This window comes from Sciurus vulgaris (assembly GCF_902686455.1).
Source record: "Sciurus vulgaris genome assembly, chromosome: 8".
Classification (NCBI taxonomy): Eukaryota; Metazoa; Chordata; class Mammalia; order Rodentia; family Sciuridae; genus Sciurus; species Sciurus vulgaris.
Genome location: NC_136468.1, coordinates 120,952,632 through 120,967,564, shown reverse-complemented (window position 1 = coordinate 120,967,564; position 14,933 = coordinate 120,952,632). Strand labels below are relative to the sequence as shown.

The 14,933-nt window shown below is 38.1% G+C and overlaps 1 protein-coding gene across 2 annotated transcripts in view; it reads right to left on the bottom strand.

Annotated features, from left to right (window-relative positions):
* The window catches only part of LOC306667255 (immunoglobulin lambda-1 light chain-like), a 759,848-nt gene that overhangs the window by 249,662 nt on the left and 495,253 nt on the right, over positions 1 to 14,933 (bottom strand). The gene's annotated exons all lie outside the window — the stretch shown is intronic.

Genomic DNA, 14,933 nt, shown 5'->3' with positions numbered 1-14,933 from the left:
TCCCACGTTTGAGACCTACCTCAACAATTTCAAGAGACCCATAGCAACTTAATGAGGTACTGTCTCAAAATCAAAAAGCAAAAAGGACTGGGGTTGTAGTTCAGTGATAAAGAATGGCTTGGTTCAAGCCTAGTACACCTACCAAAGTTTTTTTCTGAAACTAATGTAAGATATTTAAAAAATATACATAATGGGTAAGTTTCAAAGTAAAAATATTTGTGGTATTTGTCAGGGAAAACTTTCCCGATTTAAAGATAAATACACTTGGTATCAGGTAGTTGGACCTGTGTTCTAAATTGTCATATTGTAATATCAGTACATTTAAATAACGGATAATGCATGTTAAGATAACTCTATTAAATTATAGTTTTAACCAGAAAATTTTAGTAATTACCCAATTTCTTGAAACTAAAAAGTAGTTTGAATGAAATTAGCTTACATTAAGAGAATACTTTTGAAGAAAGAAATTCTACAAGTCTGAGAATTAAAATTTGTTTTTATCTACTAAGCATTTATCATCTTAAAATAGAATATTTAATCGCTTATCCAATAGTACAGTTCATTTGTATAAGTTCTTCTGGGTGTTCTATAGTTCCTTCTTTAAAAAGAAAACAATTTTTTTAAAAAAATGAAGATACTGGTTTTATTGACTCTTCTGAACTAAAAGTAATAAAATTCCTATTCATTATGCATTTTAACAAATACAGTGTATAAACTACCTTGGAAACAGTTTTTGAGGCACAGAATCCCTGACACACCAGGATATATGAAAGACATTCAATATTAAGAAGTCCTTTATAGCATGTCAGATCACAACTTTTAAGATTTTCTTGGTAATACTCATGCTCTATACATAAACAATATGGTTGTGATTTATCAAAATCTGATGAAATTGCAAGTAAGGAAAAAAAACAACAACAACAACAACAGGTAATCCTGACAGAAAGAAATGCTGTTTAAGTCCCTTCTTTCCATTAAAGTTCTACAAAAGCTGTGACTTCTTCCATATGAGAAGCTGGAGATCAAAAACTGAAAACTAGGTGATCCACGATAGCAGCCTAGAGGGTGACTGCATCTGCAGTAGCTCAGGAACCCAGGATTCAAGAAGGGGAGGCATTGAGAGACTTGGACTAAAATAGAGTCACAGGGTGAGTCTCCCCGACCTGGTGAAGCATGGCCTGGGTGGCAGGCGCAGATTGGGGTGGCTAATCAGAGTAGGACAGGGCAGCTAGAGTCTTCCCCAGGCAGCCCTGCGCACTCCAGCTGTGGGCTCCTCCTACACAGCCAGCTTCTTGGAGTAGGCCCCCAAGTGAGAGCCTTTCCACACAGATACAGCTCCAAGCCCTGGAACCAGTACCGGGCTAGGGGCAGCCTTCTTGGGAAGTACTACATTATCAAGTTATTCCAAGACTTCAGGCTACTGAAGGCTGGGAGGTGACACACTGGAAATCTACAGGGACACTATAAGCCAATAGAGGAAATCTGCACTATCACAGAGTCCTACTGATATCTGACCAATATGAGAAAACAAGGGAAGAAAATGTCCCAACAATCCTAGCTACTATATCAATAAAACCCAATGATAGCAGAGCAGAAGATATGTCAGAAAGGGAGTTCAGAATGTACATAATTAAAACAATCAGGGAAGTAAACGAGGAGATGAAAGAGCAAATGCAGGCATTGAAGGAGGAGATGAAAGAGCAAATGCAGGCATTAAATGATCGCACCAATCAGCAGAGCAAATTAAATTTAAAAGAGCACATACGGGAAGCAAGAGATCATTTCAATAAAGAGTTAGAGATACTGAAAAACAAACAAACAGAAATCCTTGAAATGAAGGAAACAATAAACCAAGTTAAAAGCTCCATAGATAGCATAACCAATAGGATAGAACACCTGGAAGACAGAACCTCAAATATTAAAGACAAAATATTTAATCCTGAAAACAAAGTTGACCAAACAGAGAGAATGGTAAGAAATCATGAACAGAATCTACAAGAATTATGGGATATCATGAAAAGGCCAAATTTAAGAATTATTGGGATTGAGGAAGGCTTAGAGAAACAAACCAAAGGAATGAACATCTATTCAATGAAATAATATCAGAATATTTCCCGAATCTGAAAAATGAAATGGAAAACCAAGTACAAGAGGCTTATAGGACTTAAATGCACAAAATTACAACAGACCCACACCAAGGCACATTATTATGAAAATACCTAACATACATATAAAGACAGAATTTTAAAGGCTGAGAGAAAAGAATCAGATTACATTCAGGGGAAAACCAATAAGAATATCAGCAGAGTTTTCAATCCAGACCCTAAAAGCTAGAAGGGCCTGGAACAACATTTACCAAGCCCTGAAAGAAAACAGATGCCAACCAAGAATCTTATACCCAGCAAAACTCACTTTCAGATTTGAGGATCAAATAAGGTCCTTTCATGATAAACAAAAGGTAAAGGAATTTACACAAAGAAAGCCAGCATTACAGAACATTCTCAGCAAAATATTCCATGAGGAAGAGATGAAAAACAAAAATGCAAAGCAGCAACGGGAGGTACTAGTCTAAAGGAATAGCCAAATAAAGGGGAAACCAAATCATGTCAAAAAACAAAAATGAGTCAAATAACTGGGAATACAAATCATATCACAATAATAACCATGAATGTTAATGGCCTGAACTCATCAATCAAAAGACATAGACTGGCAGATTGGATTAAAAAGAAAAAATCCAAAAATATGCTGCCTGCAAGAGACTCATCTCATAGAAAGAGATACCCATAGACTAAAGTGAAAGGATGGGAAAAAACATCCCATGCACACGGACACAGTAAAAAAGCTGGAGTATCCATCCTAATTTCAGATAATGTGGACTTCAAGCCAAAACTAGTCAGAAGGGATAAAGAAGGACATTACATACTGCTTAAGGGAAGCATAAATTAACAAGACATAACAATGCGAAATATCTGTGCCCCGAACATTGGCTCATCCATGTACGTCAAACAAATCCTGCTCAATTCCAGAAATCAAATAGACCACAACACAATAATACTAGGCGATTTTAACACACCTCTCTCACCGCTGGATAGATCCTCCAAACAAAAATTGAATAAAGAAATCATAGATCTCAATAACACAATCAACAATTTAGACTTAACCGACTTATATAGAATATACCATCCAACAAAGAACGAATACACTTTCTTCTCAGCAGCACATGGATCCTTCTCTAAAATAGACCATGTCTTATGCCACAAAGCTACTGTTAGCAAATACAACAAGATAGAGATACTACCTTGTGCTCTATCAGATCATAATGGATTGAAATTAGAAATAAATGATAGAATGAAAAACAGAAACTTCTCCAATAACTGGAGATTAAATAATACACTATTATATGATGAATGGATAACAGAATACATCAGGAGGGAAATTTAAAAATTTTTAGAAGTAAACGAGAACAAAGACACATCACATCTAAACCTCTGGGACACTATGAAAGCATTTCTTAGAGGAAGATTTATTTCATGGGGTGCATTCAACAAAAGAAGTAGAAATCAACAAATAAACGACTTAACACTAGAGCTCAAAGCCCTATAAAAAGAAGAGCATACCAACACTCAAAGTAGTAGAAGACAGGAAATAGTTAAAATCAGAGCCAAAATCAACGAAATTGAAACTAAAGAAATAATTGGAAAAATTAACAAAATACATATTTGGTTCTTTGAAAAAATAAACAAAATTGATAAACCCTTACCCACACTAACAAAGAGAAAGAGGGAGAAAATGCAAATTACTAAAATTTGGAATGAACAAGGAAATATCACAACAGACATGAGTGAAATACAAAACATAATTTGAAGCTATTTAGAAAATCTATACTAAAACAAAACAGAAAACCTCGAAAACATGAACAAGTTTCTAGAGACATATGAATTACCTAAATTGAATGAGGAGGACGTACAGAACTTAAATAAATCAATTTCAAGCAATGAAATAGAAGATCATCAAAAGCTTACAAACAAAGAAAAGTCCGGAGCAGATGGGTTCTCAGCCAAGTTCTACAAAACCATTAAAGAAGAGCTCATTCTGATACTCCTCAAAGTATTCCATGAAATAGAAGAGGAGGGAACCCTCCCAATCTCATTCTATGAAGCCAATATCACCCTGATACCTAAAGCAGACAGAGACACATCAAGGAAAGAAAATTTCAGACCAATATCCTTAATGAACATCGATGCAAAAATTCTCAACAAAATATTAGCAAATTGCATACAAAAATATATTAAAAGATAGTGCACCACGATCAAGTGGGTTTTATCCCAGGGATGCAATGTTGGTTCAACTTCTGGAAATCAATAAATGTCATTTGCCATATCAACAGACTAAAGGTTAATAATCACATGATTATTTCAATAGATGCAGAAAAAGCATTCGATAAAATACAGCATCCCTTCATGCTCAAAACACTAGAAAAAATTGGGGTACTGGGAATATTCCTTAACACTGTAAAGGCCATCTACGCTAAGCCCATGGCCAATATCCTTCTAAATGGCGAAAAACTGAAAGCATTCCCCCTAAAAACTGGAACAAGGCAGGGATGCCCTCTTTCACCACTTCTATTCAATATCGTCCTTGAGACTCTAGCCAGAGCAATTAGACAAACCAAAGAAATTAAAGGGATACGAATTGGAAAAGAGGAACTCAAACTACCCCTGTTCGCTGATGACATGATTAAATATTTAGAGGAACCTGGAAATTCCACCAGAAAACTCTTAGAACTCATAAGTGATTTCAGTAAAGTAGCAGGTTACAAGATCAATGCCCATAAATCCAACGCATTTTTATACATAAGTGATGAATCTTCAGAAAGAAAAATTAGGAAAACTACCCCATTCAAAATAGCCTCGAAAAAAATAAAATACTTGGGAATCAATCTCACAAAAGAGGTGAAAGACCTCTACAATGAGAACTATACAACACTAAAGAAAGAAATTAAAGAACACCGTAGAAGATGGAAAGATCTTCCATGTTCTTGGATAGGCAGAATTGGGCCTTCCTACCAAATGTGCTATACAGATTCAATGCAATTCCAATTAAAATCCCAATGATGTACCTTACAGAAATAGAGCAAGCAATTATGAAATTCATCTGGAAGAATAAAAATCCCAGAACAGCTAAAGCAATCCTCAGTAGAAAGAGCGAAGCAGGGGGTATCACAATACTAGGTCTTCTACACTATTAAAAGCAATAGTAACAAAAACGGCATGATATTGGTACCAAAATTGACAGGTAGATCAATGGTACAGAATAGAGGACATGGAAACAAACCCAAATAAATACAATTTTCTCATACTAGACAAAGGTGCCAGAAATATGTAATGGAGAAAAGATCGCCTCTTCAACAAATGGTGCTGGGACAACTGGAAAACCATATGCAACAGAATGAAATTAAACCCTTATCTCTCACCCTGCACAAAACTCAACTGAAAATGGATCAAGGACCTCGGAATCAGACCAGAGACCCTGCATCCTATAGAAGAAAAAGTAGGTCCAAACCTTCAACTTGTTGGCTTAGGATCAGACTTCCTTAACAGGACTCCCATAGTCCAAGAAATAAAAGCAAGAATCAACAACTGGGATAGATTCAAACTAAAAAGCTTTCTCTCAGCAAAGGAAACTATCAGTAATGTGAAGAGACAGCCTACAGAATGGGAGAATATCTTTGCCACTCATACTTCAGATAGAGCGCTAATATCCAGAATCTGTAAAGAACTCAAAAAACTCTACACCAAGAATACAAATAATCAAATCAACAAATGGGCTAAGGAAATGAACAGACACTTCACAGAAGAATATCTACAAGCAATCAACAGATATATGAAAAATGTTCAACATCTCTAGTAATAAGAGAAATGCAAATCAAAACTACCCTAAGATTTCATCTCACCCCAATTAGAATGGCGATTATCAGGAACAGAAGCAACAATAGGTGTTGGTGAGGATGTGGGGAAAAAGGTACACTCATACATAGCTGGTGGGTTGCAAATTAGTGCAGCCACTCTGGAAAGCAGTATGGAGATTCCTCAGAAAGCTTGGAATGGAACCACCATTTGACGCAGCTATCCCACTCCTTGGCCTATACCCAAAGGACTTAAAATCAGCATACAGAGATACAGCCACATCAATGTTCATAGCTGCTCAATTCACCATAGCCCGATTGTGGAACCAACCTAGATGCCCTTCAGTTGATGAATGGATAAAGAAACTGTGATATTTATATACAATGGAATATTACTCCGCCATGAAGAATGATAAAATTATGGCATTTGCAGGCAAAGGATGAAGTTTAAGAATATCATGCTAAGAGAGATAAGCCAATCTCAAAAAACTAAAGCACGAATGATCTCGGTGATAAGCGGATGAGGACATATAATGTGGGGTAGGAGGGGTTACCGTTAGGTTTAGGGTTAGTTTTAGGGTTAGGGATAAGGAGGGTGGTAAGAATGGAGGAAGGAAGGACTGTATAGAAGGAAAAGAGGCATGGGAGTGGTGGGGGGAAGGGAAAAAATAACAGAATGAATCAAACAACATTGCCCTATGTAAATTTATGATTTTTTAATTAAAAAAATAAAATAAAATAAATTGCAAGAGTCATATTTTCAGTAAAATATCTCATACTTGCTGGGCGAGGTTGTTTACACCTGTAATCCCAGTAGTTCTGGATGCTGAGGCAGGAAGATTTCTGGATCAAACTCTGCCTCATACTTAGCTTCATGGGCATATGTGTAGGACAACTGGATGTGCCACAGTATAATTCTGACACTCAACACACAGTAGTAGTCTTAGAACCCACAATGTCAGGATAAAGTCTTCCTTCCATAAAACTGCTCTGAACTTCAGATACCAGACACACTTTCAAGCTCCCAGGTTGACCTGCACTATAGACTGACTATAAATTTGAGATTATTCCTCAGTTTCAATAATATACTAGAAGTCAACCACAGAGCTCAGGAAAACCCTAGGCTTCCAAAGGTCATGGTGAAGGATACACATAGGCTGAGGTCTGAAATAACGTCCCAAATACAGCACTTTCATTCCTCTCTCTGTAAGCCTATAGGATATCACCCTGCCAGCTTACCAGTGTGTTCACCAAATCTCATGGTGTTTCAACGTCAGTTCTAGTGTCAAAGAATCCACCTGCTGATTAATAAACTGGTTTTTTGCATTCCATTCCAGCATCCTCATGTGCAAACCATTTCCATTTTGCTATGCGACTCTTCTGGGTATGTTTCTTTCTTTTAGCGTATTTCTCTAATATCCTTTAAGATATTATGGGTGTTTCAGGTTTCATGATGATTATGCATATTTTAAATTCAGTTTCAATTAATGTCAATTAGAATGTTTATAATTGTGTCTTAAATGGAAATTCTCTACCATTGTCCCATACTTTTATTGGGAGGACTCTGACTACACAGCAACCAAAGAGTTTTTGAGAACTCAGAGGATAGAACAGGGTGATATAGTATAATCCACTGGATTAGTCTGTTTTTATTGCTATAACAAAACACCTGAGGCTCTGTAATTTATAGAGAGTTGTGAAAATTCAAGAGCATGACAGTGACACATGCTTGGCTGTGATGGAGTCCCTCCTGGCTGCATCTCAACAGCATGGGCTCCAACATTGTGGGTGCCCATGCAAGAAGGAGAGATCACATGGGATGAAGCCATAGGAATTCAGAAGAATCATTTGCAATATTTATAATAAATTACTGTGGAGGGAACTAACCTGGATATGAGAAAACTACATTAATCTTTCAAGGGTGGTACATCCAATGACCTAAGCACCTTCTACTAGATCCAAATCTTAAAGATTTTACCACCCCTCTGCATTGCCACACATATTCTAAAAGAAGCTCTCAGGTGACTGATCTGTGTCTGATTGCAATTTAGAAGGTTAAACAAGAGGGATATATATTGAAAAGGAAGAAGGAGGAGAGTTTCAAAGATGGATAGGACAAGTTAATCTGTGCTCCAGACACCATGCAGAAGTCAGAAGTCTTCTCCTTTCATGGTGGATGAGAAGAAATCCTGAGTATTGGGAAGATGTCATAAAGAAGCCAAGAGTGTTGAAGCCATTATGGGAATCAACCATGATAGGACAATGCAATTTATTGCCCAGACCTGCCATAATCTTTTCATTAATGTGTCACTTTCCTCCAGAGTTATTGGCTCTGATAGCATTTTATGTAGTCAGGATTATCTTTGGTACCCAGACAAGGAGGCCAGAGTATTCAACTCAGCTGATACCCACAGGAATAACCCTACTGATCTTCATACCAAACTCTCCACCCTGGGACAAGGTCAAGCAATGAAGCAGGTGACAAGATGAACTGCACATTGGAAATAGCTGGAGCTTTTAACATTAGACTGCTAAGCATCTCCACCACAGGGAAGTCCAGATTCAGTGGGTGTAAGATTTGTTACACTACCTATGGTCCCCAAACCAGAAGTAACAGTCATTCTGAAAACTTCCAATTCACAATCTGTATTCTAACAAAGATTCCCAGCTACCATGCATTCATTATATTTCAAGAATCCCCTGTGACAGTTGTGACACATCCATCCATATGTTTTTGTGAAAGATCACCAGATGATCCTACTTGTTTCCAGGGCTGAGAACCACTGATGCCAGAGGAGTACCGCAATATTAGGTGCAAATGGAGAGTGAATTTCCCCAGTGATTTTTTTCTGGTTTCCCTGGAAAGAAGGATGTGTGTGCAAAGGGCTTTTTCTGGGACTTCCCTATCCTTGGACTCTTCTCTAGAGTAGTCGACAGCTTGGGTTCCAGTACCATTCTGTGTCAAAAGCAGAAAGTTGGTATCTTTTCATCATGTCCTAGAGTAACCCTGGCAATTATCTGATTTATGAATATGAGAAACATCCTTTGTACTGTCCTGGTACTGAATCCAAAGTGATTTCCTACCACTTCTACAGTAGGGGATCGAGTGGGATTGACTTTCAAACACTAGATCGATAGACAAACAGCCCTCGTTAGATTCATTAATTCTCACCTCCACCCATCTTTACTAACATTTCTAAACATTTGAGAAGAAACAAAAAACACAAGAGTAGATTCATCTCCCATCCTGCAGATGCTTCCATAGTAGCTTTGGTGTTATATCAGGAACACAGCAAGACCTTTGGAAGGGTAATATTTCGTTCTCTATCCCTGGCCTCACCTGGCCACATTTCCTTCACCTACACAGTTTGGTTGAATTATAAAAGAGATGTTTTGATTGTTGATATTTCTTCCATTGACCATACCCTTAGTCAAATGCTTAATCCTAACAGTATATTTTTTTCATAAGAAGAGAGAATTAAATTGTTATCACTTTATATTAAATTAGACATCACATACTAATTTCACAAATTTATCTTAGAATGTTTCCCAATATTTCAGATTTGAAACTGTTCCTCTGATATGCATGATACACTTAAGACATTGTTTATAATTGTAAAGTATACTGTTCAATATGATTGAAATGGCAGTTTTATAAAATGGTATAAATTCATATACAGTAGATTCAAATATCCTATATGCATGTTCCCACTGAAATAATCTCAGATCATTTTAATTTACTTACATTTGTTTATCTCTGAAGCTGAAACATTTTGAGAATTTAGAACCAAGAATGATTTTAAATTCCTAATGAATTTCAGACACATTGCAGATTGCTAGGAATGAGCTGAGCTGAAGAACAAGGAGCATTTTCTCAGGGTGCTCATGTGACCATACACAAATTGTACCCATGAGGTGAACTGTGCAGTTCTTCATTTAAATTGCCATGGAGTCATTTTGTTTTAATCCCTTTCTGTGCCCTGGCATCTTCACAGCTTTGTTTAAAAATAAGTCCAATATAATCTTAGTTTTCCCATTTTAAGATGTATTAGGTCCAAAGCTTAACATCTGTGCAACCATTTTTAAATCCTTACCTCCATTTTACAAAATAAGTTTCACTTTCCTGTCCTATATAGGTGCTTGCTGAGGAAACAAAAGTTAGCAGATAGCTCTTCCTCCCCATCACCACCTCCTTTGTCCTAACAACCCTCCCCAAGGCTTTACACAGGCAACTCATATGAGGAACAGCCCATCAAAAGGCTTCACATAGATGGCTCAGGTGATCTTACACAAACAGTCTTATAAAATATCTCAGAGTCAGATTTTCCCTGCCTTCTCTCACCTTTTCTGAGGGGTGGCCTTTGTCATACTCTGACTGACAAATAAAGCTTCTTAACTATGGATCTCTCTGCCTGGTTTCTGTGCTGCTTGTGTGTGTGCGTGTGTGTGTGTGTGTGTGTGTGTGTGTGTGTGTTTCACTTTCTTTTCACAATGTATGACATATTAAATCAATTTCTTCTTTTTGCATCATTTTTTTTAGATCTAATCACGGTCATCTTCAACCATGACTTCTTGTTGCATGAGATGAGTCAGACCATAAACATAACAACTGATTCATCAGCAGGGGTCATGGAAAAGGCAAGATTAATTCAAATATTTAGAAAACAATTTTGTGTTCAAACTTCATGTAAGTGGAATATAATCTTAAAATTCCCCCCCACCTAAAAATTTCTCACATATTAAATGACAGCTGTTTGCATATATATTTAATCTGAATCTAAAATAAATTTTAGTTTTCTTCGCTCTCCCCACCTCTGTTCCTTGCACGCGTGGCTTGGCCAATCTTTGCCTGGTGTCCCAGTGGTGGCGTCCATGGAGCCATCTGACCCCAGCCTGCGGTTAAAGTCGCTGCCTTGGTCGCCTTCTAGGCCCCAGGGCGCAGGCAGCCGAAGGAAATAGAGCCGGAGCGCGCTCGCAGCTGCCAAGGACGCAGCTCTTGCCTGAACTTGGCTCCCTCAGCGTCCTGCAGGGCACTGGGGTCCTGCGAGGCATAAGGGTGGAGATTGCACAGCGGTGAGCATCCAGCTCCTCCACCTCCAGGGCCTCCGGGGGCCCTCGCTCATCCAGTGAGTCTGCTGCCACCCGGGCGCCCAAGCTAACCCTGCACAGGCACTGGACACCGCCGCCCAGAGAAGGCAGTGCAGGCCGGCCAAGCCAACACGGGCGGCCAGACCCTGAGCTTGGGACTGTGTCCTGGGCGGATAACTGGAGCCCAGGGTAACCCGGTGTGCTGCAGTGAGCTGCCCCTCCCACATGGTGCCTAGGCTGGCAGCCTGTGTCTCTACCCACCTACAGCCCCTCCTCCCGCCGCTGCCTGGTGGAGAGAATGCAGGGCTTCGCTCTTCCTCAGCTTCATCAGGTCCTCTGGTCCCCAGGACCCCCGCCCAGATTCTTCTCTTCTCCCTCCACCCTTCCCCCCAGCCCTCCCCACTAGCCCTCCTGAGTTTCCTCTCCCTGCTCTTGGTCTCCCATTCATTTCACGCTCTTCCTCCCTTTTGCTCCTTCCTGATTCTGCCAGGGCCCACTTCCCAGAGCCTCTCAGGACAGAAACTGGGGAATCCATGAGGATCTTAGCATTTTATGGAAGTTTAGGCCCTGTAATGTGGCCCTAAATCCCTCCTGAGAGCACAGCTGAGCTGCTGGCTAGAAGGAGGAAGACGTCTCTGCTCCAGCAGATAATGTGGAACTACAATTGCTTCATCCTATACTTCAACCTCTTCTTTCTCTCCTGGCCTTGTCTCTATATCATCAATCAGACTCTGGGTATTGAAAACACATACCTCACTATGACACAAGCTCCAGGGATAATACTGACAGAAAATGTGAAAACTATAGGACATGATCAGGCTGTGCACAAATAAAACGCCACCCTCAATGGCACATATTATTCTAAAGGCAATAATTGAAGTGACAATCGTGTTCAAACAACAAGGTATATCCCAGAAAACTTCATGTATTCACCATTCCTTCCCTGCCAGGGAAAGTTGCCTTACATGTGGGGATTCTTCAGGTCAGTGTAAGGGAATAAGTTTTGATGAAGTTCATCAGTTCTTCTCTAAGGATTTGTATATTGAGCCAGGAGGTCACTGGAAACCAAAAGACTGTAAACCCAGATGGAAGGTAGTAATTCTCATTCCTTTCCACTATCGCCATGAACATCTTCCTAATTTTTATTCCAATGCTTCAGAAACAGTAGCTGGAATGTGCCTTTTATGTCATTAAACAGACTGACACACAACCTTTTAATCCTGTGATGCTCTTCAAGTGGGCTTCAAGGAGGCCATGAAGGACAACATCTAGGACTGCATGGTCTTCCATGATGTGGATCATCTACCTGAAATTGACCAAAACTGTAACGGATGTGGAGAAATGCCCTGTCACTTTGCAGCAAAGCTGGATAAATATATGTACATTCTGCCATATGAAAAGTTTTTTTGGTGGTGTAGTGGACTGACAGTGGAAACAGTTGAGAAACATCCATTCTTTTCCTAATGCCTTCTGGGGATGGGGAACAGAAGGTGATGACCTTTGGAACCAAGTTCACTATACTGGATGTGCTAGAAAAATACAAGTCCATTCCTCATCATCTTTCAGGGAAGTCCAGTTTTTAGGCAGTATATATCATTATGATATTCTAAGGAGCATCAGTACATGATAGGTTGAACAATTTATTATACACAACAAAAATACTGGTTCATAGGTTGTATACAAATATATCTGAGAACCTCATGTCAGAGTGAGCTCCAATCCAAGACTGTTAAAAGAAGTAGCTCTCCTGGCAGAGTAGAGCACAGTGCTGGATCATAAACGTGGAGTGCAGTGTTAGTGGAGGTCAGCGACTAGATGTCGAAGTGCCCTCATCTCTGAGAAGAGCCAGCAGTCCTCAAGGTTGACACTGTGGGATTAGACACATTGATCCTTCTTAAGCCGCTCCTCTCTGCTTCCACACACACACCATGGCCCCACTGCAAAATAAGGAGCCCTCACTGGAGATTGGAAGTTGAGAGAGTTCCCCAAAAAGAGAAAGTTTTTTTATACTGAAATCCATAAATTAATTCAAGAGAATTCTTTTATTTCCATTTAAACATGCTTTATACATATATGATGTATTTAATGTGTTCAGAAAACATGTTACAGTTTTGCACATATTTGGTTATAATTTCATTGCATTTTTATGGACATTTTTATTTGTATGGGAAAAATCACTGTAATTTTATTTCACTAAACAAAGCTTAACACTTGTGTGAGATGAAGGAACTGTCAATAATTGACAGTAAATTAATAGAGCAACCTGTTACACAGGGTTCAGCTTTTGATCCCCAGTCTCTCATATGGAAGAAGTCACAGCTTTTGTAGGGCTTTAAAGGGAAAGAAGAAGGGACATAAACAGCTAGTCTTCCTACCAGAAATACCTGTTTTTTTTTTTTTTTTTTACCTTACTTGCAATTTCATCAGATTTTGCTAAATCACAATAATATTGTTTATGTATAGTGCATGATTATTACCGAAAAAATCTGAAAAGTTGTGATCTGAGATGCTGTAAAGGACCTCTTTACGTTGAATTTCTTTCCTATACCCTGGTGTGTCAGGGATTCTTTGCCTCAAAAAAGGTTTCCAAGGTTGTTTATACACTGTATTTTTTATATGCATAGTGAATAGGAGTTTTAATACTTCTGGTTCAGAAGAGCCAATAAAACCAGTATCTTCATTTTTTTTAAAAATTTGTTTTCTTTTAAAAGAAGGAGCTACAGAAAACCCAGTAGTACTTATACAAATGAACCATCCTATTGGATAAGATATTAAATATACTATTTTAAGAAGATAAATGCTTAGTATACAAAAACAAATTTTAGTTTTCAGACTTGTAGAATTTCAATTTTGAAAAGGACTAAAAAGTCCTTTTAACGTAAGCTAATTTCATTCAAACTATTTTTTTTCAAGAAATTGGGTAATTACTAAAATTTTCTTGTTAAAAGTATAATTTAATAGAGTTATCTTAACATGCATTCTCAGTTATTTAAATGTACTGATATTACAATATGACACTTTGGAACACAGGTCCAACTACCTGATACCAAGTATATTTATCTTAAAATCAGGCAAAGTTTCCATAGAAAATACCACAAATCTTTGGTAGGTGTACTGGGCTTGAACCAAGCCATTCTTTACTACTGAACTACAGCCTCAGTCCTTTTTGCTTTTTGATTTTGAGACAGTACCTCATTAAGTTGCTAAGGGTCACTTGAAATTGCTGAGGTAGGCATCAAACTTGGGATTCTCTTGTCTTAGATTACAGGCATGTCCCACCAAGTCTGATTATTTTCACAAATTTAAAACAAAAGGTTGTATACCTAATAAAATGAATATTCAACGACAATGAAGAATGGTAGAATTCTACACGTGAAAAATGTTTGGATCATATTTGCCTTATGGGTTGTTCAACTAAAGCATGAATATGGTCATTTATGTCAGGTTGAAAGTTTAATTTTCAAGTGTCATTTTTCTGTGGCAGTTCTGCTGTTATAAATGCTCACAAAACAAATCATAAAAAAATCAAAATTCTTATATTTTGAGAAAACTAATAGCCTAGTCTGATATACCTAATAGAACTTTCCCATATTTATTTCATAGAAATATTTTCAAGATATTTATATTTCAACTTTTGTGGTACTAAAATAGTGAAAGTCAAACCTTCTTAAACTTAAAATGTTTGGATTTAGTTTATATATATCTGGTCATTTCACTTCCCACAAGACAACATAGTTTTTAATTTGATGATATGGAAGCAGAATGGTAATGATGACAAAAGTTTGTTGACCACTAGCAAGAATGTAGGTGTATAGGAGCATAAATAACCCAGTCATACTCAGGTATCTTAGTGGTGGGAAAATTGACATCATTTATGAGTCTTAGAAGGGAAACATTTTTCTCATTTTAACCTGACTATCCATATCTTTTCGTTTTGATG